Source organism: Bufo bufo, chromosome 7, assembly GCF_905171765.1.
Source record: "Bufo bufo chromosome 7, aBufBuf1.1, whole genome shotgun sequence".
Taxonomy (NCBI): Eukaryota; Metazoa; Chordata; class Amphibia; order Anura; family Bufonidae; genus Bufo; species Bufo bufo.
In genome coordinates this window covers 173530159-173557058 of record NC_053395.1, presented here as the reverse complement: position 1 = coordinate 173557058, position 26900 = coordinate 173530159, and positions in this window count along the sequence as shown.

Sequence of the window (26900 nt, the reverse complement as noted above, 5' to 3'; positions counted from 1 at the left end):
TCGACAACAGAGTTGAGAAAATTCGGGAAATAACAAATCCGGAACATTGGCATCACATTGACACAAAGCATAACCCAGCAGATCATGCTTCAAGAGGCCTGAATGTAACAGAATTTGAAAATTCAAACTGGTTCACAGGTCCAGTGTTCCTTTGGGAAAAGGAAATCACGCCCAGTAAAGGTTACACAGAATTGTCTATGGGTGATACAGAAGTAAAAGTTGTACAAACATTGAGAACTGCTGCCAAGTGTCAAGATGATATACTTGAAAGACTAGCCAGATGTTCAAAATGGAATACAGTCATAAACATAGTAGCTCTAATTCAACGTTTGGCAAGGGGGATTAAAAAGAAGGAATTGTTGAATGTAGAAGAAAGAATGAAAGCTGAAGAAACAGTCATAAGACTCATTCAACAGAGATTCTACAGTGAAGAGTTGAAGAAACTTAGACAAGAACCTAAAATGCTTCCAACCACCCATTGTACAAGCTTAATCTTGTTCTGCAGGATGGTATACTGAAGGTGGGAGGGAGACTGGAAAATGCATCGTTACCTAGCAGAGTGAAGTATCCAGCAATTCTACCCAAAAACTCTACCTTCACAAGATTGATTATTGATCACTACCACAACATATCCTTGCATCAAGAAAGAAGCTTTACCCAAAGCTGTTTGGGAGAAGGTGGTTACTGGATTGTGAAAGGAAGCAAAGTTATAGCAAAGTATATAAGTAAATGTGTAGTCTGCATAAAGGCACGTAGACCTACCGAAGAGCAAAGAATGGCAGATTTACCGGCAGATCGTGTAAACCCATAACCACCATTTCTTTATAGCGGAATGAATTGTTTTGGCCCATTCATCACAAAACAGAACTGCAAGGAGTACAAGAGATATGGACTAATATTTACATGTCTGAGCTCCAGAGCATTTCACCTGGAAATGTTAGAGGATATGTCAACTGACGCATTGATCAACGCCTTAAGATGTTTCATAGCCATTAGAGGTACTGTCAGAGAGCTTAGATCTGACCAAGGATCTAATTTTGTCAGAGCAAAGAATGAATTGAAGAAAGCTCTAAAAGAGATCCATAAAAAAAAGTATTTGTTAGAGAAACAGTGTGATTTTCATATGAAAGCTCCACATGCAAGCCATACAGGAGGAGTTTGGGAAAGACAAATCAGAACTGTGAGAAATCTGTTAAGTTCAGTGTTGAAAAAGAATGCTGGAAGAATAGATGATGCTTTACTTAGGACCCTATTCTATGAAGTAATGTCTATTGTTAACAGTCGTCCACTTACAGTTAATAACATCAACGATCCAACAAGTTTGGACCCTTTAACTCCCAACCATCTACTCCACCTTAAGTCGGATTATATACAGCCACCGCCTGGCAAGTTCACCAAATAGGATTTATATGCTAAAAGGAGATGGCGAAGAGTTCAATATCTATCAGAACAGTTTTGGAATAGATGGAGGAAAGAGTACTTAGCCAATCTTATGCTAAGAAGTAAATGGCAAATACCTAAAAGAAATGTCCAAGTTGGTGACATAGTGTTAGCGAAAGAAGAAGATTTACCTAGAAGTCAATAGAAATTGGCCAAAGTTCTAGAAGTTCAAAAGGATTAAGACAAACTAGAGTGTTGTTACAAATAGGAGACTCAAAACTTGACAAAAAAGGAAAAAGTCTCACTACTCTACTCAAGTTAGAACGTCCTATACAGAAGTTAGTTCTTCTACTTCAGAGTGAAGTACCTCACCTCTCACTTGAGAGGTGAGAAACTAATGGAAAATTCATCAAATTCATGTTCAAGACCTACCACTAAGAACATAGAATTATAGGTATTTTGGTGGGAGTGTAGCTGGCCGCTAAGACCTGTCCTTGGTTGCTAGTGTAGCTTATATGTGTATACAACTTGACCTGCTAATGACCTTGATAATACAGTTCCTGTGTTTGTGCATTAGAGACAAAGGCAGAGTTATTTACTGTGACTTCATGTTTGAATGTCATATAACTGTTATATTTTGTGTTCACAGAAGCAGAAGATAATATGCCTTTAAGATTTATTTTATAGTGTAAGGTAAGCTCAGTGACACAGCAGAAACAACAGAAATCATAGTGTTAATCTGTTGTTGCTGGGCAAAAGTCTAGACAAATCACAGCCAGCTTCTCACACAGCAAGAGTTTTCACCAATCACAGCCAGCCTCACACACACAGTCTGTCTGGGAATTCCCCTAGCAGGAGCTGCTAGAATCATTATTCACCAGAGACAGAAGCTGAAGAGACATTCACTCAACTGAGAGCTGAGTTTTATGGGAACAAGAGGCCAAAATAGTTATTTAAAACAGTTATATAATGTTCACATTGTTAGTATTGTGTTTAGAACTGTATACTGAACTAGATATATATGTGTTTACTTACAGTTCCACCAAATTCAATTGCAACCATACAATTGCAAATACAATAGCAAATTCAAATTGCCAAATGCAAATTGCAAGCATACAAACCAGATTCCATACAAATTGCATACAAACTGCGAACTGCTCATACCAGACCATAAGCAATTGCATACTGCAAACTGCAAACCAAGTTGAGCAAGCAGAACTATTAGTTAGACCTCAGATATACCTCTCAGAGAGATCATAAAGTGCTTAAATAACTTAAAGTGACAGTACAGATACTCAAGAGAGAAATATAGCCACCATTTTATGTTGAATGACAAGATTGAACAGTTGAACCACTATCTTAATCATACCGCCATTTTGTGATATCTTTTCAACACGTGTTTTGTACATGGACTATCTGCTGCAATGGCGGAAGTGTTATATTATATACTCTGTAATTCCTCTAGCTCTGTTCTATGGAAACGGTAGGTTTAAAGAGCACACCAAATGCTTCAAATAACTTCTTTATTAACTTCAACTTTTCTTCATATATAACTTATATATGAAGAAAAGTTGAAGTTAATAAAGAAGTTATTTGAAGCATTTGGTGTGCTCTTTAAACCTACCGTTTCCATAGAACAGAGCTAGAGGAATTACAGAGTAATAGACAGTCTGGTTAGACTAAAAGTCAGAGATATCAAAATTCTTCTAATGCCACAGCGCAAAAGGCACTTCATAGTGCTGCGCCTGCCACATTCCCCACTTCATGACTGGTTCACTATTTTGGCTTTCGGCTTGGCTGACATCATCATTTATTTGACCTTTCTTCTGATCTGTCAGAAGAAAGGAAAAACAAGACACACAATGGATCTTGTCTGTGTAGCAGCTGTAAGGCCTGTATGGCCCCATCAGAATTGGCTTATGATTTGGTAGCCAAAAGCAGGAGTGGGTACAAAACACAGAAGACATACAAATATTCCATTCACGTGTCATCTCAATACTGATGGATTATTGAGCAAATGTGAAAGAGTATGCTCCACCATTTTGTGGGTTATTGTTATGAGGAAAGGCAAATTAATCAGTGACCTCAACACAAACTTAATGCTGACACTCTTTCCACTCTGTCAGTGGGGCTTTACTTGTATAAGCGTTTAATAGAACAGGTTCTGTAGACATCTATGTTGAATCAGCTGGTGACGGTGTAAAAGGAGTCCGCTTCTTCTTAACGCTAACATCGACCTGTAAGGCTGAGTTGATACTTCAGTTATTTGGTCATTTTTGGCCCCGTGACTGCCAAAATAAGTGAAGTGTGAAGTGATTCTAAGACCGACACCTGTCATCTGCATGTCATACAGACTCACAGTATTGTTTCACTACCACAGCAGACTGCCTATGTGTGTTACTGCAAGGCACAGTGTTCTACACCACTATAAAGGCTCTCTGCAGCCAGGAAATAGCAGTTTTTTAACGTAATTCACCGCAAATTTATTCAGATCAAAGGGAATTTTTTTCAAAAAAATTCGGCCAACCGGCGAATCGAATTTTTGAAAAATTTGCTCATCTCTAGTTCTCAGCAATTGTTCGGGAGGCACCCTCTGCAAATAATGGGCCAGACTTCTGGCATATAAATCAAAATGGTCCTCCTGCCGGGCTCTAGCCAAATAGTCCAGGACCTGGCTATTGACCAGAGCTTTGGCAGGAGGCATGGGACATCTCCTTTGCCGGGTGGATAATGGGCAAAGTGGGGGGGGGGAATCAACTCCCGAAGCAGCGGGACACGAGGCTGCAGAGGTGGCGGGTCTTTCTGCACTCTAGGTAGTAGGTGGCACAGAGGGAGTCTCCTCCTCGCATGTGCTGGAGTGCTGGGGATCCGACTCGTATGCTTCCTCCTCGAGGTTGTCTTCCGTTCTTCACAATGTAAAAAAACAGAACATGTAAATTATTATATGAACACACTTTAAAAAAAAAAGAAGTCAATTCACATATTACTATCATCAGCAAAATACAATTATCACATAGTACTACATTAAAGAGGACTTTTCACCACTCCTGACATGTCTTCTTTAATGACTTCATGTATTCCCCATGTAATAACAATTCTGGAGCATCTATTCCTATGGCTCAATGTTGTGGAATTCCTTTATATTATTTCTACTAGAAGTTATGAATGATTTGCTAATAGCCTTCAGTAAGTAAGGGTACATAGGGGTTGTGAAAAGTTGGGGGGGGGGTGTACCTGCACACATAAACATGGCAGCACTGATTGGATTGAATGAGTCTGTGCAGGTACATACACTCAAATTGTTACCAACCCCTCTGTACCCTTATTGTAGGCTAATAGCAATTCCATTATAACTTGTAGCAGGAATAATAAAGGAACAGCACAACATACAGTCATAAGAATAGATGTTCCATAATTGTTATGCCATGGGGAATGCATGGAACTATTAAAACATGCATGTCAGGAGTGGTAAAAAGGTCCTCTTTAACTAACCTACTTAACATATTACATATGTGGTCATGTAGCAACATTAGGTAAATTAAAAGTGGCATAGCTGGCCATAGCAAAAAATCTGATTCCACTTGTAATGTTGTTCACCTACTTTTGCTAATGAAAAGAGGAATCGGTTTGGTTGCTATCAGCAATTATGACATTTCTAATTTACCAATTGTTAAAAATCACATTACCAACATAGTCAACATACAGTGTGTATCAATAAATATGTAGTGGTCAGTGTTTATAATTTACTTACGAACGCAGTTCCATGACTTCATGTAGTAACATGAGTTGCTCCCTGAACATGTAGGGCCTTTTCTTGGGTGGCCCAGAACCACTATGCCCTTGGTGCTGGATCTCCTTGTGGAACTGGTCCCTGCAGCTCTGCCACTGATTCTTCACTTCATCCACTTTTAATAAAAAGACAAGAAAGGAAAATTTAGCCAAATATACAATCCTACAGAGGACAACGTATGACATGTGCTATGCTTGGGAGGACAACGTATTACATGTGCTATGCTAGGGAGGATAACATATGACATATGCTATGCTAAGGATGGCAACGTATAACATGTGATATGCTAGGGAGGGCAACGTATGACATGTGCTATGCTAGGGAGGACAACATATGACATGTGATATGCTAAGGAGGGCAACGTATAACATGTGATATGCTAGGGAGGACAACGTATGACATGTGCAATGCTAGGGAGGACAACATATGACATGTGATATGCTAGGGAGGGCAAGGTATAACATGTGATATGCTAGGGAGGACAACGTATGACATGTGCTATGCTAGGGAGGACAACATATGACATGTGATATGCTAGGGAGGGCAAGGTATAACATGTGATATGCTAGGGAGGACAACGTATGACATGTGCTATGCTAGGGAGGACAACATATGACATGTGATATGCTAGGGAGGGCAACGTATAACATGTGATATGCTAGGGAGGACAACTTATGACATGTGCTATGCTAGGGAGGACAGCAAGGGTCACACATGTATAGATTGGCTACTTACCGAAACTCTGGTGACTCTGCCCTTTGGTTTTCTCCCATATGTTGGCAAACAGCTCATGGGTTATCTCCACCCATGCTGCGTCCTTTTTTTACCGGTCGTGGTACTCCCCCGACCTGGTATCCCACATGCAGGGCCTCTCCTGCACGAAGACAATGAGCCTCTCCACATCCATGGACTTGGGTGTCTTTGGCATGCTTGAAAAGCTCTGCAAGGGCAGGAGACTCAGCAAACAAACTTCCCTCACTGCACTGCCTGGAGCCAGACGCTGGGAAACTCAACTTCCTGTCTAAAATACCTTCACTTTTGCTAAGTTACTTGCGTTTACACTTCTATGGGGCCAGGGCTGCGTGAAAAACGCAGACTATAGAGCATGCTGAGATTTTCACGCAACGCACAAGTGATGCATGAAAAACAACGCTCATGTAAACAGACCCATTGAAATGAATGGGTCCGGATTCAGTGCGTGACGCATTGCACCCTCGCTGAAAACTCGCTCGTGTGAAAGGGACCGAATACACGCCAAAAAGTGCAGTAATTTTCCCACTTCACCACACAACGGCTAATAAGCCCTTTTCCTCCACTAATGCACGCTAAAAAAAGGCTTTAAAACAAATAACTGCGGCCATGAACGACAAATAAAGTTTTTTTTTCCACTAATACACGCCAAAAAGGGCTTTATTTTTCTCACCTCACCATACAACGGCTAATAAGCCCTTTTTCTTTTTCCCCACTAATACACGGCAAAAAAGGATTTGAAACATATAACTGCGGCCATGAACGGCAAATAAAGTTTTTTTTTGCCACTAATACACGCCAGAAAGAGCTTTAATTTTCTCACTTCACCACACAACAGCTAATAATCCCTTTTCCTTTTCCCCCACTAATACATGACAAAAAAAGGCTTTAAAACATATATATAACTGCACCGCACAAGGGATAATAAGACCCCAATAACAAGAACGGTTTGCTAGAATTACAGAGGTATAGCAAACCTGAAACGAGCAGCAGTATAATGGCAATTTTTATCCCCAGTCAGTACAGCAAGGTGTAATAGGATTTCTCCTATTATCCAGGCTGTAACACCCCTATTGAACCCTGTTCTGCTTCAATGCTGTGTAATAATTCCTCCCTATCCGTTCCCTACACTACTAATGCTCTTTCCCTGAACTTCTATTGAGCAAAATATAAGTTTTCAAGTCTTTCCCAGCACTGTCCCTAGTGCCTGCTGATGTCTCTCCCTGCACTAAGTACACTGGGAAATGGCTGAATCCAAGATGGCTGAGGCTATTTATAGGGCTGTGACATCACAGGGCTGGCTGGCTGCTGATTGGCTGCATGCAAGGCATTGTGGGTGATCCCTCATTCCCAGAGTTCTTTTCTCCATGTCCTAACATGTGCAGCAGCCATTTTAGGAAAAAATGAGATTCATTCCCACGAAACGTGAGGAAATTCGGATTAGATGCAAATTGAATAATTCCTGAAATTCGGATACAATTCCACTTCGTCAGCTTCTATTCGCTCATCTCTAGTCATGAGATGATCCAGCAATGGAATAAATGGAAGATGTATGGCATGCAAGTAGATAGTGGATGAATGACAGTGAACAAAAACGGAGCAATACTGAACTGACCCTTTGAATTAATCCCAGCAAATAGAACAATACAACAGCAGGGCAGCAAACAAATCCCATACACAGCAAGAAAGACAAGTAGGCGAACATGGTAAACATGGGCGGACTCGGAATTTAAAGTGACTCTAGGTGGGTCGAAATTGACAGAAGGCAGAGTAACACTAGTAGACAGGGACAACACAAGTAGGCAAGGCCTGCAATACTGTAGTGCAACACAAAATACCTCCCCAGCAGAACCAAATAGCACAGTGCAGCACAATATAGAGGCTCAGCAGAACCAAATACCACATTTCATCACAATATATAGCCTTAGCAGAACCAAATACCACAGTGTAGCACAATATACTGCTTCAGTAAAAGCACATACCACAGTGCAGCACAATATACTGCCGCTTTCACCACATCATGGTAACATAGTAACATAGTAACATAGTACATAAGGCCGAAAAAAGACATTTGTCCATCCAGTTCGGCCTGTTATCCTGCAAGTTGATCCAGAGGAAGGCAAAAAAAAACCCTGTGAGGTAGAAGCCAATTTTCCCCACTTTAGGGGAATAAAAAATTCCTTCCCGACTCCAATCAGGCAATCAGAATAACTCCCTGGATCAACGACCCCTCTCTAGTAGCTATAGCCTGTAATATTATTACACTCCAGAAATACGTCCAGGCCCCTCTTGAATTCCTTTATTGTACTCACCATCACCACCTCCTCAGGCAGAGAGTTCCATAGTCTCACTGCTCTTACCGTAAAGAATCCTCTTCTATGTTTGTGTACAAACCTCATTTCCTCCAGACGCAGAGGATGTCCCCTCGTCACAGTCACAGTCCTGGGGATAAATAGATGATGGGAGAGATCTCTGTACTGACCCCTGATATATTTATACATAGTAATTATATCTCCTCATAGTCATCTTTTTTCTAAAGTGAATAACCCTAATTTTGATAATCTTTCAGGGTACTGTAGTTGCCTCATTCCAGTTATTACTTTAGTTGCCCTCCTCTGGACCCTCTCCAGCTCTGCTATGTCTGCCTTGTTCACAGGAGCCCAGAACTGTACACAGTACTCCATGTGTGGTCTGACTAATGATTTGTAAAGTGGCAGGACTATGTTCTCATCACGGGCATCTATGCCCCTTTTGATGCAACCCATTATCTTATTGGCCTTGGCAGCAGCTGCCTGACACTGGTTTTTGCAGCTTAATTTGCTGTTTATTAACTTCAGTTAACTTTAGAAGGGCAGCTGCGACTATTGGCAAGGTGCATAAGCACCAGATGTTCCCAGCATTAAATAATGCTGAGAACATCAGATCGTTATGTACCTGGCCAGTGGCCGTGAGTTGGGCTCGGGCGGCCCCCTGGGTATTGGCCCGTCCGGAAATTTCCCTGCAGGGTCTATGACCAGTCCACTCCTGATGGTGAACATCAAACAACCAGAAAATCCCTGTTGCTCATAACAATTAAATCTTAGTTACAGTACATAAATCTAAAAAATAATATTTGCTCTATACCTGCATAAAGTTGGAAATTTTTAATGCACCATAAACTTATTATTGTCCACACAAAACACATCATAAATATGTTATTTGTGGATCAATCCATAACAAACAGACTTTAGTAGCAAGGGATTACCTCAGAAGTCAGCTCCATGCTCCACACCACCTAACTACAGATTCAAGCATTGATAAAAAAAAATGGTTGTTCATTATCAATTTTCCAATTTTGCAACTGGATCATGAACTTAATTTTTCATGGTACTTCATTTTTTAAGTTATTTGTCTCTGTAGACAATTGCCTCTAATACAGTCCTGATCAAAAGTTTAAGACCGCTGTAGAATGTTAGCGTGGTGGTATTCAGGATATGTGGGCCGAAGGTGAAGAGAGATCAGGTTGCTAATATTGGCACCACGGCCCTGCGTCAACTCATGGAGCGTCACCATAAAGCGGCCTGGGAAAACCATGAGACTTTCTTAGTCTCTTTCCTGTGACGTTACAGTTCAGGTTCTGCGCATACATTACTGTTTCAAAATCTGAAGCTGTAGAAGGAAGTGGTACATTTATGCATATATATGTATATATGTCTCCAGTAAGATACATATACATATATATATTTGCCCTTGAATGGCCAGTGGGGGGTCCCAGTCCCCAGGTTATGTGTATATATACAGTGCCTTGCAAAAGTATTCACCCCCTTTGACTTTTTTCATATTTTGATGCCTCACAACCTGGAATTAACATGGATTGTTTGAGGATTTGCACCATTTAATTTACAGAACATGCCCACAACTTTGAAGATGTTTTTTTTTTTTATTGTAAAGCAAACAACAAATAGGACAAAATACCAGAAAAAGTCAATGTGCATAACTATTCACCTCCCTAAAGTCAATACTTTGTAGAGCCACCTTTTGCTGCAATCACAGCTCCAAGTCGCTTTGGATAAGTCTCTATGCCTTCAAGTTGGATGGTTTGTGCTTGTGAACAGCAATCTTTGTCTGACCACAGATTTTCTATTGGATTGAGATCTGGGCTTTGACTAGGCCATTCCAACACATTTACATGTTTCCTCTTAAACCACTCAAGTGTTGCTTTAGCAGTGTGTTTGGGGTCATTGTCCGGCTGGAAGGTGAACCTCCGTCCTAGCTTCAAATCACGCACAGTGTGGTACAGGTTTTGCTCTAGAATATCCCTGTATTTATCACCATCCATGTTTCCCTCAACTCTGACCAGTTTCCCATTCCCACCTGCTGAAAAACATCCCCACAGCATGATGCTGCCCCCACCATGTTTCACTGTGGGGATGGTGTTCTTTGGGTGATGTGATGTGTTGGGTTTGCTCCAGACATAGCTTTTTTTTTGATGGCCGAATAGTTCAATTTTAGTCTCCTCAGACCAGAGCACCTTCCTCCATACATTTTGGGAGTCTCCCACATGCCTTTTCGCAAACTTACAACGTGCCTTTTTTGTTTTTTGCTGAAAGTAATGGCTTTCTTCTCGCCACTCTGCTATAAAGCCCAACGGGTACGGCTTATTGTCATCCTATGTGCATATATTCCATTCTCTGCTGTGGAACTCTGCAGCTCCTCCAGGGTTACCTTAGGTCTCTGTGCTGCCTCTCTGATTAATGCCCTCCTTGCCCAGTCCGTGAGTTTTGGTGGGCGGCCGTCTCTTGACAAGTTTGCTGTTGTGCCAGGTTCTTTCCATTTGGTTATGATAGATTTGATGGTGCTCCTGGGGATCATCAAAGATTTGAACATTTTTTTATAACCTAACCCTGACTTGTAGTTCTCAACAACATTGTCCCTTACTTGTTTTTATAGTTCCTTGGTCTTCATGGCAGTGTTTGGTTAGTGATGCCTCTTGCTTAGGTGTTGCAGCCTCTGGAGCCTTTCAAAAAAGGTGTGTATATGTAATGACAGATCATGTGACACTTAGATTGCACACAGGTGGACATTATTTCACTAATTATGTGACTTCTGAAGGTAATTGGTTGCACCAGAGCATTTTATGAGCTTCCTAAGAAAGGGGGTGAATACATACGCACACGCCAATTTTCTGTTTTCTTTTTCTGAACAATAGTTTTATTTATATATATTTCTCATTTCCCTTCACCAACTTAGACTATTGTGTTCTGATTCATCACATAAAATTCTGATTAACAAAATATTGAAAATAAGGCTGTAATGTAACAATATACAAAAAAATTCAAGGGGGGGGGGTGAATACTTTTGCAAGGCACTATATATATATATATATATATATATATATATATACACACTCACCTAAAGAATTATTAGGAACACCTGGTCAAGACAATCTCATGAACTCCAAACTGAATGTCAGAATGGGAAAGAAAGGTGATTTAAGCAATTTTGAGCGTGGCATGGTTGTTGGTGCCAGACGGGCCGGTCTGAGTATTTCACAATCTGCACAGTTACTGTGATTTTCACGCACAACCATTTCTAGGGTTTACAAAGAATGGTGTGAAAAGGGAAAAACATCCAGTTTATAGAGGTCAGAGGAGAATGGGCCGACTGATTCAAGCTGATAGAAGAGCAACGTTGACTGAAATAACCACTCGTTACAACCGAGGTATGCAGCAAAGCATTTGTGAAGCCACAACACGCACAACCTTGAGGCGGATGGGCTACAACAGCAGAAGACCCCACCGGGTACCACTCATCTCCACTACAAATATGAAAAAGAGGCTACAATTTGCACGAGCTCACCAAAATTGTACTGTTGAAGACTGGAAAAATGTTGCCTGGTCTGATGAGTCTCGATTTCTGTTGAGACATTCAAATGGTAGAGTCCGAATTTGGCGTAAACAGAATGAGAACATGTATCCATCCTCTGATGGCTACTTCCAGCAGGATAATGCACCATGTCACAAAGCTCAAATCATTTCAAATTGGTTTCTTGAACATGACAATGAGTTCACTGTACTAAAATGGCCCCACAGTCACCAGGTCTCAACCCAATAGAGCATCTTTGGGATGTGGTGGAACGGGAGCCTTGTGTCACGGGGTTCCGAAGGTACACTCGGTCCCCCATTGCCCGCAGACCTGTTGCTTAGCTTTTGGAATTAGGTTCTGTGTTTGACCTCATTCCCAGGGCGGCTTTACTAGCTGGGTGGCTCCCTGCTCCTAGTCTGCCTTGAGCGCCGAACTGATCACTCGGTGCTCGACTGGTTGGTCTGTCGGTCATGTGACGCTGGCCACATCACATGACCCTCACTCCCCACTATAAATACAGGCAGCCTGCTGGCTACAGGTTGCCTGTTAATTTCTAGGTTCCTGGCTATTTGTTGGACTGCTGAATACTTACCTGATCCTGTTCCCTGACCATCCTTTTGCCTGCTCCTCCTGTACTGCGCATCCGTCCTAGTATTGTGACCTCGGCTCCCACCTGACTACTCTCTTAGGACTACTCTTGTACTTCTCTGCTCTCCTGGTATTTATGACCCTGGCTTCTCCTGACAATTCTCTGCTTGCTCCATTTGTACTTTGCAGCTTTCCTGGTATTGACTCGGTCCGTTCACGTCCTGTTGTTTGTCTGTCTGTCATCCCTGCACTTATTCCAAGTTAGGGATTGCCGTCCAGTTGTCCCCTGTCATTAGGACTCGCGAGGCAAGTAGGCAGGGCCAGGGGTAAGGGTGGAGCGCAGTGGTCACTTCCCTCCCCCCTGTGTGTGTGTGTACGCGACCGTTACAGATTAACAGGCCCAATAACCACTGTATTATGAATCCTCTGGTGACCCTGACTGACCATGTCTCTAATCTGACGCAGAGGGTGCAGGAGTTAGGGGAAAAACTCAGTTCTTTTGAGTTAGGGCAAGGTTCTTCCACTCCTCAGGCCTCCAGTCTGCATTTTGAGCCCCAGATTAAGCTCCCAGAACCCTTTTCTGGAGACCGGAGGAAGTTTCTCTCTTTTAAGGAGAGTTGCAAACTTTACTTCCGTTTGCGCCCCGTGTTCTCTGGCCCCGAGAGTCAACGCGTGGGCATTATCATTTCCCGATTACAGGGTGATCCCCAGGACTGGGCGTTCTCTTTACCTGCTGGCACCAGTTATTTATATTCTGTGGAGGGGTTCTTTCAGGCCTTGGGTACCCTCTATGATGAACCAGACAGGGCTCTAGTAGCCGAGACGGCTCTAAAGGCACTGGTTCAGGGCAATTTACCAGCGGAGGATTATTGCACCCAATTCAGAAGGTGGTGTGTCCCCTCAGGATGGAACGAACCAGCCCTGAAGAGTCAGTTCAGGTCAGGTCTGTCTGATAAATTAAAGGATCTTCTGGTCAGTTATCAACTTCCAGAGACCTTAGAGGAGATGATGACCCCTGTTGTCCGACTTGACCGACGGGTTAGAGAGAGACGACAGGAACAACAGTTCTCTTCCCAGATGGTGGTCCAGCCAGAGGCCTATCCCAGAGACAATGCTGAGGTCTCCACCGAGGAACACATGCAGGTTGGCATGACCCGAGGGAATCTTCGCCGCAGACGTGGAGAATGCTTTTAATGTGGAGATCCTGACAATTGGATCAACCAGTGTCCTAAGAAGGTCCTCTCTGTCAAGTCTCCTAAGACAAGGCAACCTAAAGACCAGGTACACCCTGAATTTTCTAAATGTAAGCTTTCGGTACCCATTACGATTTCTCTGGGAGTAGATAAATGGCCGGGTAAGGCCTTTATTGATTCTGGCTCAGCGGCTAGCTTTATTGACTCTGAGTATGCTGTAAGATTGGGTATTCCTATGTTTGCCTTACCAACTCCTATCCATGTCATGGCTATTGATGCTACTCCTCTTATTGGTGGTACAGTGAGCTTATGTACCTCGGAGATTTCTCTAACCGTGGGTGGGTGCCACTCAGAGAGATGTTCGCTTCTAGTCCTGGAGAACCTACCTGCTGAGGTGGTACTAGGGTTGCCTTGGCTCCGACTACATAACCCCACTATAGATTGGTCCAATGGGGAGTTGGTGAGATGGGGGCCTAAGTGTGACTCGTGCTTGTCCGTGGTACAGGCTGGGGTCTCAGTAAAGTCTGATACTTTACCCTCTGTTGTTAGAGAATATTCTGATGTATTCTCATCACCAACCCCGGAGGTTCTACCCCCCCCCCCATAGACCTTATGATTGTACTATAGAGCTAGTAGAGGGGGCCAAGTTTCCTAAAGGACGAATTTATAATCTTTCTATGCCCGAACGCAAGGCCATGGAAGATTATATTAAGGAGAGCCTTGGTAAAGGGCATATTAGACCTTCTGTCTCTCCTATGGGGGCGGGGTTTTTCTTCGTTAAGAAAAAAGATGGTGGTCTTAGGCCATGTATCGATTACCGGAGATTAAATAAAATCACTGTCCAGAATAGATACTCCCTCCCATTGATTCCGGATTTATTTAACCAGGTTCTGGGGGCAACCTGGTTTTCCAAAATTGACCTGAAAGGGGCATACAATCTAATCCGAATCAAGGAGGGAGACGAATGGAAGACGGCGTTCAATACTCCGGTAGGACACTTTGAATATCAAGTGATGCCTTTTGGACTCAGCAATGCCCCAGCTGTGTTCCAAAACTTCATGAATGACATTCTTAGGGAGTACTTAGGTAAATTTGTTATTGTCTATCTTGACGACATTTTGATATTCTCTCCTGACTTCGAATCCCATGTGTCTCATGTTAAACAAGTATTAGAGGTGTTGAGGGAGAATCAGCTATCCGCTAAACAAGAGAAATGTGTCTTTGGTGTACAGGAGATTCTGTTTCTAGGGCATGTTCTGACTCCTCACGCCTTCAAGATGGATCCTGGTAAGGTACTAGCAATTAAGGAATGGGTAAGACCTTCATCCTTAAAGGCCTTACAACGGTTCTTAGGTTTTGCCAATTACTATCGTAAATTTATTATGAATTTTTCCGTAATTGCTAAACCGTTGACCGACCTTACTAAGAAACGGGCGGATTTGGAGAATTGGTCTACTGAGGCCATTTCTTCATTTGAAAAATTAAAAAAGGCATTCAGTAGCGCTCCCATTCTGATCCAGCCTGATCAGGAGAAACATTTTATTGTGGAGGTGGATGCGTCCGAGGACGGCGTAGGAGCAGTCCTTTCACAAGGTCCTGCTAGCCTCACTAATCTGAGACCATGTGCCTTCTTCTCCAGGAAATTCTCTCCCACAGAGAGAAACTACGACATAGGGAATAGGGAGCTGCTGGCCATTAAATGGGCATTTGAGGAGTGGAGGCATTTCCTGGAGGGGGCAAAGCATTGTGTAACTGTTGTCACTGACCATAAAAACCTTATGTTTCTTGAGTCTGCTAAGAGGTTGAATCCCCGTCAAGCCAGATGGGCTCTGTTTTTTACTCGTTTTGATTTTTCCATCACGTTCAGGCCGGGAAGTAAAAATGTGAAGGCGGACGCATTATCTCGGAGCTTCCAGGCTTTTCAACCTACTGAGGTACCACCTGAATCCATCCTACCAGCAAAAATCTTCTTAGCAGCTCTTACCCAGGATATCTCGGCTCGCATTAGGTCTGAACAACATCTGGCACCGGTATCCACCCCAACAGATAAGTTGTTTGTTCCCGTACAATTTCGTCTCCAGCTGTTGGGTGAGTGTCACGATTCTGCCTTTTGTGGACATCCGGGTGTTGAGGGCACTAAGGATCTGGTTTCTAGATCTTATTGGTGGCCCACTCTAACTAGGGATGTCAAGTCCTACGTGTCAGCCTGTGAGGTTTGTGCCAGGTCCAAGACACCTAGGACTCGCCCTGCTGGTAACCTACGACCCCTACCCATTCCCAGTAGACCCTGGTCCCATATCTCGATGGACTTTATAACTGACCTACCGCTGGCGGAGGGTAAGACTGTGGTTTGGGTAGTGGTCGATAGGTTTAGCAAGATGGTTGATTTCATTCCCCTGTCTAAACTTCTGAATGCTAAAACCCTGGCGTCTATTTTTGTGAGAGAGATTGTTCGTTTACATGGCATCCCGGAAAATATTGTTTCTGACAGGGGTGTGCAGTTTGTGTCCAAATTCTGGAGGGCCTTCTGTCAAAGATGTAAAATTTCATTGTCTTTTTCTTCCGCCTACCATCCTGAGAGTAATGGGCAGACTGAACGCCTTAATCAGTCTGTGGAACAATTCTTGAGGTTGTATGTTGCTGATGACCAGCAATTATGGGTCAAATTCCTTCCGTTGGCTGAATTTGCTTTGAATAACCATGTCAATTCTTCTGCTGGGGTCTCCCCTTTCTTTTGTAACCATGGTTTTCATCCCCGTTTTCATTCTGGGTCGTCCGTCTCCTCCTCTAACCCTGAAGCGGATAAACTCTCCTCCGAACTGTGCACAGTTTGGGCCCGGGTTCAATCGAACCTAGAAAAGGCTCAATGTTCTCAAAAACTTAAGGCCGATAGGAGACGTTCAAGGGGGGTAAACTTTCAGGTTGGGGATAAAGTATGGTTGTCCTCCAAGAATCTATCTCTCAAGGTAACTTCTAAAAAATTTGCTCCTCGTTTTATTGGACCATGTAAGATCACGGAAGTGATTAACTCGGTATCTTTTAGGTTGGAGCTGCCTGAGTCATTCCACATTCATAATGTGTTCCATAAATCTCTGCTTAAAAAATATTTTGAACCGGTAGTACCATCAAAAGCCTTGCCTCCGCCGGTTTTTGTTAATGATGCTGTCGAGTATGTGGTGTCTAAAATTGTGGATGTCAGGAAGGTGCGTAATTCCTTGCAGTACCTGATTCACTGGAAGGGGTATGCACCTGAAGAGAGATCTTGGGTACCTGCCAGGGAGGTTCAATCTCCTAGACTTGTTCGTAAATTTCATTTAGAACACCCTGAAAAGCCATCGGCCTGAAGTCTTGGGTCTGGTGGCCCCTCGTAAAAGGGGGGGTACTGTCACGGGGTTCCGAAGGTGCACTCGGTCCCCCATTGCCTGCAGACCTGTTGCTTAGCTTTTGGAATGAGGTTCTGTGTTTGACCTCATTCCCAGGGCGGCTTTACTAGCTGGGTGGCTCCCTGCTCCTAGTCTGCCTTGAGCGCCGAGCTGATCACTCGGTGCTCGACTGGTTGGTCTGTCGGTCATGTGACGCTGGCCACGTCACATGACCCTCACTCCCCACTATAAATACAGGCAGCCTGCTGGCTACAGGTTGCCTGTTAATTTCTAGGTTCCTGGCTATTTGTTGGACTGCTGAATACTTACCTGATCCTGTTCCCTGACCATCCTTTTGCCTGCTCCTCCTGTACTGCGCATCCGTCCTAGTATTGTGACCTCGGCTCCCACCTGACTACTCTCTTAGGACTCCTCTTGTACTTCTCTGCTCTCCTGGTATTTATGACCCCGGCTTCTCCTGACAATTCTCTGCTTGCTCCATTTGTACTTTGCAGCTTTCCTGGTATTGACTCGGTCCGTTCACGTCCTGTTGTTTGTCTGTCTGTCATCCCTGCACTTATTCCAAGTTAGGGATTGCCGTCCAGTTGTCCCCTGTCATTAGGACTCGCGAGGAAAGTAGGCAGGGCCAGGAGTAAGGGTGGAGCGCAGTGGTCACTTCCCTCCCCCCTGTGTGTGTGTGTACGCGACCGTTACACCTTGTGCCCTGGATGTGCATCCCTCAAATCTCCATTAACTGCAAGATGCTATCCTATCAATATGGGCCAACATTTCTAAAGAATGCTATCAGCACTTTGTTGAATCAATGCCACGTAGAATTAAGGCAGTTCTGAAGGCAAAAGGGGGTCCAACATCGTATTAGTATGGTGTTCATAATAATTCTTTAGATGAGTGTATATCCATAAAAAGGCAGGCAGCACTCCCTTGGAAGTTGAGAAGAAGGGTGCCCGCGGTAATCCCTCGATTCAGGATGATGAATAAACAATAAAAGTCCGCAGCACTCCTTGAAAGATGAAAAAAATGTGCTATTTATTCACACGTCATGTAACAACGTTTCGGTTCTATCTCTCTGACTTGAAAAAGGTTCTGAGAAAGAACCGAAACGTTGTTACATGACATGTGTGAATAAATAGCAAATTTTTTTGTGCTGCGGACTTTTATTGTTTATATATATATATATATATATATATATTAAAAAAAAATTCACCGCATGCAACGTTTCGATCCACTTGCTGGGCTTGAAAATGGTCCCAGCAAGTGGATCGAAATGTTGCATGGGTGAATAAAGGATCCCACTATTTTCACCTACTGGAAGTGCTGCGGTGTATTTATTTATTTTTATCGATCATCACTTTGGTAAAGTGCAATACCGCTGGTACCCTTCGTTACAAAGCTGTCTCACAAGGTGTGCTGCCCTGAACTCCCAACATTTATATATATATATATATATATATATATACACTCACCTAAAGAATTATTAGGAACACCTGTTCTATTTTTCATTAATGCAATTATCTAGTCAACCAATCACATGGCAGTTGCTTCAATGCATTTAGGGGTGTGGTCCTGGTCAAGACAATCTCCTGAACTCCAAACTGAATGTCAGAATGGGAAAGAAAGGTGATTTAAGCAATTTTGAGCGTGGCATGGTTGTTGGTGCCAGACGGGCCGGTCTGAGTATTTCACAATCTGCTCAGTTACTGGGATTTTCACGCACAACCATTTCTAGGGTTTACAAAGAATGGTGTGAAAAGGGAAAAACATCCAGTATGCGGCAGTCCTGTGGGCAAAAATGCCTTGTGGATGCTAGAGGTCAGAGGAGAATGGGCCGACTGATTCAAGCTGATAGAAGAGCAACGTTGACTGAAATAACCACTCGTTACAACCGTGGTATGCAGCAAAGCATTTGTGAAGCCACAACAAGCACAATCTTGAGACGGATGGGCTAAAACAGCAGAAGACCCCACCGGGTACCACTCATCTCCACTACAAATAGGAAAAAGAGGCTACAATTTGAACGAGTTCACCAAAATGGGACTGTTGAAGACTGGAAAAATGTTGCCTGGTCTGATGAGTCTCGATTTCTGTTGAGACATTCAAATGGTAGAGTCCGAATTTGGCGTAAACAGAATGAGAACATGTATCCATCCTCTGATGACTACTTCCAGCAGTATAATGCACCATGTCACCAAGCTCGAATCATTTCAAATTGGTTTCTTGAACATGACAATGAGTTCACTGTACTAAAATGGCCCCCACAGTCACCAGATCTCAACCCAATAGAGCATCTTTGGAATGTGGTGGAACGGGAGCTTCGTGCCCTGGATGTGCATCCCTCAAATCTCCATTAACTGCAAGATGCTATCCTATCAATATGGGCCAACATTTCTAAAGAATGCTATCAGCACCTTGTTGAATCAATGCCACGTAGAATTAAGGCAGTTCTGAAGGCAAAAGGGGGTCCAACACTGTATTTACATACATATCTATGTAAATTCTAATCGCGAATACTCTAATCGCAAATTTTCTATGCAAAAGGCTACACTATTAAGCTTTTCATAAGAATCAGTCTAATATTCTTGTCAGAAGACTATGAAACCAATAGAAGTCGCTATTGAGTTATGAACAGCGCCCTCTATTAGTTTCATAGTCTTCTGACAAGAATATTAGACTTGTCATAAGACTGTAAAACCAATAGAGGGCGCTGTTCATAACTCAATAGCGTCATCTATTGGCTTTCATAGTCTTATGACAGCTAAAAAAGAGGCAGATTCTGCTCATTTGCATGTCTTAACCATAAGCCCATGTTTATGCAAATTAGTTTTTACATGACAAAACTGTATAGAAAGGTTATTGAATATTATGTTAGGACAATCGGAAAACTTTTTGTCGCCCTAATGATATTGATCTAGGTGTGCAGGTCCACCCAAGCCATCCAACAGATGCCAAATAACTTAAAGGTTTACTGGTTCTCAGTCAGATGAAAGCTGGTTTGGAATATCTCATAGTGCACAAGGCTGCTATTGTAAGGTATGCTGGCTGTTATCTGTCTCATGGATGGATGGATGGCTGGCTGGCTGGCTGGCTTGTACATACTTGGCTTTTGGCATATAGCCTTTGTGTGGTTGTCTATTTTATGTTGTACATAATAGGAGTCTAAGGCACTTCCAGCTATCCTTGGAGAGAAGGGAAGCAAATGAGCTCTTAACAAGCTCTGCTTCTAATGCCACCAGATGTAAGGCAGCTATCCTGTAAGTCAATATTCAGCTCTTAAAATAAACCTTGAGACATGACTTGGATATTAAATAAGCCAGCACCTCATCTGCAGACAGCTGTTTTAGGGTGATTGCCCATCATCAGTGCAGAGCAGAGAGTATTGGCTTAACTGGGTGAGAGGCCTGTGTCCGGGTCAGGAGGGAACTAACTCTCCCTAAGGAGAGTTCCAGCTATTCTCTTAATGCTGTTGTCAAACCATTTTGATGGGGTTTCCATCAATTTCTAACCTTTTTTTATTAACCAGACACCCTCTTGTCTTCCAAGCAGGGGGTGCCTGGTTGTCTCCCATTGACTTCCATTGTATTAAATTGTATTCGAGCACTCAAATTATTCAGCCGAGCACCCGGATCTGCCGAGCATAGCGATGCTCAAGCTGAACAGGTATTCGGCCGAGCATGCTCGCTCATCACTACTGCTTAGGCTATGTCCACCCTGCGTTCAATGCATTCCAGTTTTCTCCCCGAAAAACATACTGATTGATTAATTGGCTTCCTATGAAATAGGCAAAAGTGTGTGGTTGTACAGTGCTGAGGAATATGGTGGCAGCGAGCTCTATCTTATAAAAGATAATAAACAGCAACATTACAGTAAGAAATGTCCTTGTCTAGAAATGTGAAACAGACCCAGGGAAACATCCCTATTTTACAGTCAGAAGTAGTAGGCAGTATGTTCATTATCTGACCTTCTGAGCAAGATATTGTGATATTACAATAGCTAGATTGTTTCGCTTGAACTGTTTGTACTCTTTGACATATCACTATTATACGATTATTGTTCTATAAAGCATTCCTTTCTCATGATATTATTGTTGAAGTCCCAGACAATGGACAGAACAAAACAGATGAAACCAAGGCTGAATTCTGCCATCCCACATATCCTGTTGTATTTTTATACTTTGGTAGCAATCTGCCACCTATGTGTAGATGAGCCAATGTCTTTAAGGTGATAAGTGCTGTCCATTCTGCCAATGGCAATAAGGGCATACACTCAAGCAGTGTGATATTGCCCTGTGTGTGCTGAGCCTGGTTGTCTGGTAAAGGCCACAGCAGAGAGAAAGAGAGAGCTGGGGACTGATGCTATGGACACATAGTTGGGAAGCCGGAGGCCATGGCAATTCAATGTTGAATACTGGTCACCTGGAGACTGAAGGAGGATGCATGTGTGACCCAAGAATGCATTAGATGCATGCCTGACTAGAGGCTCCGCTATGAACAGCCACAGATACCTGTATCAGGGAACGAGTGCTCCAAAGTCATCAGCCCAAAAGTAGTCATCAATTGTAGTCAATAAATTCACCTTGCAGGTATGAACCTTCTATGGAAGAATCTAAAACTTACATAAGATATAGTTTAGAGAGATGTTTCTTTGTAAAAGCTGGGACATCATAAGAAGGCCCTTAACTAGAGTTGAGCGAACACCTGGATGTTCGGGTTCGAGAAGTTCGGCCGAACTTCCCGGAAATGTTCGGGTTCGGGATCCGAACCCGACCCGAACTTCGTCCCGAACCCGAACCCCATTGAAGTCAATGGGGACCCGAACTTTTCGGCAATAAAAAGTCTGTAAAACAGCCCAGGAAAGGGCTAGAGGGCTGCAAAAGGCAGCAAAATGTAGTTAAATCCCCTGCAAACAAATGTGGATAGGGAAATGAATTAAAGTAAAAATAAAATAAATAAAAATTAACCAATATCAATTGGAGAGAGGTCCCATAGCAGAGAATCAGGCTTCATGTCACCCACCACTGGAACAGGCCACTGTCAGATATTTAGACTCCGGCACCCAGACAGAGGAGAGAGGTCCCATTGCAGAGAATCAGGCTTCATGTCATAGCAGAGAATCAGGCTTCATGTCATAGCAGAGAATCAGGCTTCATGTCATAGCAGAGAATCAGGCTTCATGTCACCCAACACTGGAACAGGCCACTGTCAGATATTTTTAGGCCCCGGCACCCAGACAGAGGAGAGAGGTCCCATAGCAGAGAATCAGGCTTCATGTCATAGCAGAGAATCAGGCTTCATGTCACCCACCCCTGGAACAGGCCATTGTCAGATATTTTTAGGCCCCGGCACCCAGACAGAGGAGAGAGGTCCCATAGCAGAGAATCAGGCTTCATGTCATAGCAGAGAATCAGGCTTCATGTCACCCAACACTGGAACAGGCCACTGTCAGATATTTTTAGGCCCCGGCACCCAGACAGAGGAGAGAGGTCCCATAGCAGAGAATCAGGCTTCATGTCATAGCAGAGAATCAGGCTTCACGTTACCCAAAACTGGAACAGTCCATTGTCAGATATTTAGGCCCCGACACCCAGACAGAGGAGAGAGGTCCCATAGCAGAGAATCAGGCTTCATGTCATAGCAGAGAATCAGGCTTCACGTTACCCAAAACTGGAACAGTCCATTGTCAGATATTTAGGCCCCGGCACCCAGACAGAGGAGAGAGGTCCCATAGCAGAGATTCAGGCTTCATGTCAGCAGAGAATCAGGCTTCATGTCATAGCAGAGAATCAGGCTTCACGTCAGCCAAAACTGGAACAGTCCATTGTCAGATATTTAGGCCCCGGCACCCAGACAGAGGAGAAAGGTCCCATAGCAGAGATTCAGGCTTCATGTCATCAGAGAATCAGGCTTCATGTCATAGCAGAGAATCAGGCTTCATGTCAGCCAAAACTGGAACAGTCCATTGTCAGATATTTAGGCCCCGGCACCCACACAGAGGAGAGAGGTCCCATAGCAGAGATTCAGGCTTCTTGTCATAGCAGAGAATCATGCTTCATGTCACCCAACACTGGAACAGGCCACTGTCAGATACTTTTAGGCCCCGGCACCCAGACAGAGGAGAGAGGTCCCATAGCAGAGAATCAGGCTTCATGTCATAGCAGAGAATCAGGCTTCACGTCACCCAAAACTGGAACAGTCCATTGTCAGATATTTAGGCCCCGGCACCCAGACAGAGGAGAGAGGTCCCATAGCAGAGAATCAGGCTTCATGTCATAGCAGAGAATCAGGCTTCACGTCAGCCAAAACTGGAACAGTCCATTGTCAGATATTTAGGCCCCGGCACCCAGACAGAGGAGAGAGGTCCCATAGCAGAGATTCAGGCTTCATGTCAGCAGAGAATCAGGCTTCATGTCATAGCAGAGAATCAGGCTTCACGTCAGCCAAAACTGGAACAGTCCATTGTCAGATATTTAGGCCCCGGCACCCAGACAGAGGAGAGAGGTCCCATAGCAGAGATTCAGGCTTCATGTCATAGCAGAGAATCATGCTTCATGTCACCCAACACTGGAACAGGCCACTGTCAGATATTTTTAGGCCCCGGCACCCAGACAGAGGAGAGAGGTCCCATAGCAGAGAATCAGGTTTCATGTCATAGCTGAGAATCAGGCTTCACGTCACCCAAAACTGGAACAGTCCATTGTCAGATATTTAGGCCCCGGCACCCAGACAGAGGAGAGAGGTCCCATAGCAGAGAATCAGGCTTCATGTCATAGCAGAGAATCAGGCTTCACGTCAGCCAAAACTGGAACAGTCCATTGTCAGATATTTAGGCCCCGGCGCCCAGACAGAGGAGAGAGGTCCCATAGCAGAGATTCAGGCTTCATGTCAGCAGAGAATCAGGCTTCATGTCATAGCAGAGAATCAGGCTTCACGTCACCCAAAACTGGAACAGTCCATTGTCAGATATTTAGGCCCCGGCACCCAGACAGAGGAGAGAGGTCCCATAGCAGAGATTCAGGCTTCATGTCAGCAGAGAATCAGGCTTCATGTCATAGCAGAGAATCAGGCTTCACGTCAGCCAAAACTGGAACAGTCCATTGTCAGATATTTAGGCCCCGGCACCCAGACAGAGGAGAGAGGTCCCATAGCAGAGATTCAGGCTTCATGTCAGCAGAGAATCAGGCTACATGTCATAGCAGAGAATCAGGCTTCACGTCAGCCAAAACTGGAACAGTCCATTGTCAGATATTTAGGCCCCTGCACCCAGACAGAGGAGAGAGGTCCCATAGCAGAGATTCAGGCTTCATGTCATATCAGAGAATCATGCTTCATGTCACCCAACACTGGAACAGGCCACTGTCAGATATTTTTAGGCCCTGGCACCCAAACAGAGGAGAGAGGTCCCATAGCAGAGAATCAGGCTTCATGTCATAGCAGAGAATCAGGCTTCATGTCACCCAACACTGGAACAGGCCACTGTCAGATATTTTTAGGCCCCGACACCCAGACAGAGGAGAGAGGTCCCATAGCAGAGAATCAGGCTTCATGTCATAGCAGAGAATCAGGCTTCATGTCACCCAACACTAGAACAGGCCACTGTCAGATATTTTTAGGCCCCGGCACCCAGACAGAGGAGAGGTTCATTCAACTTTGGGTTGCCCCGCAATATAATGGTAAAATTAAAATAAAATTACTATTGAATGAGGAAGTGCCCTGGAGTACAATAATATATGGTTAAGGGGAGGTAGTTATAAATGTCTAATCTGCACAAGGGATGGACAGGTCCTGTGGGATCCATGCCTGGTTCATTTTTATGAACGTCAGCTTGTCCACATTGGCTGTAGACAGGCGGCTGCGTTTGTCTGTAATGACGCCCCCTGCCGTGCTGAATACACGTTCAGACAAAACGCTGGCCGCCGGGCAGGCCAGCACCTCCAAGGCATAAAAGGCTAGCTCTGGCCACGTGGACAATTTGGAGACCCAGAAGTTGAATGGGGCCGAACCATCAGTCAGTACGTGGAGGGGTGTGCACACGTACTGTTCCACCATGTCAGTGAAATGTTGCCTCCTGCTAACACGTTCCGTATCAGGTGGTGGTGCAGTTAGCTGTGGCGTGTTGACAAAACTTTTCCACATCTCTGCCATGCTAAACCTGCCCTCAGAGGAGCTGGCCGTGACACAGCTGTGTTGGCGACCTCTTGCTCCTCCTCTGGCTTCGCCTTGGGCTTCCACTTGTTCCCCTGTGACATTTGGGAATGCTCTCAGTAGCGCGTCTACCAATGTGCGCTTGTACTCGCGCATCTTCCTATCACGCTCCAGTGCAGGTGGGCACATTGTCTTTGTACCGGGGATCCAGCAGGGTGGCAACCCAGTAGTCCGCACACATTAAAATGTGGGCAACTCTGCTGTCGTTGCGCAGGCACTGCAGAATGTAGTCGCTCATGTGTGCCAGGCTGCCCAGAGGTAAGGACAAGCTGTCCTCTGTGAGAGGCGTATCGTCATCGTCCTGCGTTTCCCCCCAGCCACGCACCAGTGATGGGCCCGAGCTGCATTGGGTGCCACCCCGCTGTAAACATGCTTTATCCTCATCCTCCTCCACCTCCTCCTCATCCTCGTCCTCCAGTAGTGGGCCCTGGCTGGCCACATTTGTACCTGGCCTCTGCTGTTGCAAAAAACCTCCCTCTGAGTCACTTCGAAGAGACTGGCCTGAAAGTGCTAAAAATGACCCCTCTTTCTCCTCCTCCTCCTCCTCCTGGGCCACCTCCTCTTCCATCATCGCCCTAAGTGTTTTCTCAAGGAGACATAGAAGTGGTATTGTAACGCTGATAACGGCGTCATCGCCACTGGCCATGTTGGTGGAGTACTCGAAACAGCGCAACAGGGCACACAGGTCTCACATGGAGGCCCAGTCATTGGTGGTGAAGTGGTGCTGTTCCGCAGTGCGACTGACCCGTGCGTGCTGCAGCTGAAACTCCACTCTGGCTTGCTGCTGCCAGCATGTGCAAGGTGGAGTTCCACCTGGTGGGCACGTCGCATATGAGGCGGTGAGCGGGTGTCACGAGGGTGTCGAGGACCACGCCTGACTCCGTTATACCCGGGGTCAGGAAGTCGCAGCGGTTGGCTGCACGCTCTATTTAAGATAGGGCTGTTTTCCTTGTGGTAGCTTTCTGGGTTTGCTTAGCAAACCCTTTTGGCTCACTCAGGGATCTGTAGCTCCTTCTCCTCAGCTGTTCCTTGTCCAGCACTCCCAGACCTCCTTATATTTCTCTCTCACACTTCTCTGGTTGCCAGAGATAGAGCTTCCTGCCTGGACATCTATTCTGACCTTCTGGAGCTGTGTTGCTGCGTTCGCTGGTAGTTGGTCCAGTACGCTACCCTCCAGATCCCTGTTGGACCTTTTTGGTTTATTGTGGTCGCCCACCTGGGTGTATGTGTTTGTATGTTTTGTCTGTCCTCTCCCTGGTGTTTCCCTCTTAGTGATAGTGGTGTGGACTAGCGATCCTACCGGCCTGTTCACTATCCAGGGCTCATATTAGGGAAAGCCAGGGTTTAGGCACGTGATCGCCGCACGGGTGAGGAACCCGTCTAGGGACGTCAGGGCAGTCAGGTGCCAGCCGCAAGGTGAGTTAGGGGTCACCACCTTTCCCTCTCCCTTGGGCAGGGCTTTCCCTGTTTTCCTCCCTGTGCGTGACGTCGGTCATTACATTATCTCTGGCCATTATTTTGTGTAGGTAAAAAATAAAAATAAAAAAAAAAAATTAAAAATTTTTTTTTTTTTTACCTACTTAGAATCCAGTATGGATCAAATTGCTGCTCTGTCCAAACAATTTCATGGCCTGTCTTTGGAGGTGGTAGGATTGAAGGCGTCGGTCCTCCAGCAACAGCAGCAATTACAACTGACTGCAAGCCCAGCGGTTGCTACTGGTAACCAGGTTGTTGCGGAACCCAAGGTCCCTCTCCCTGACAGATTTTCTGGGGGAAG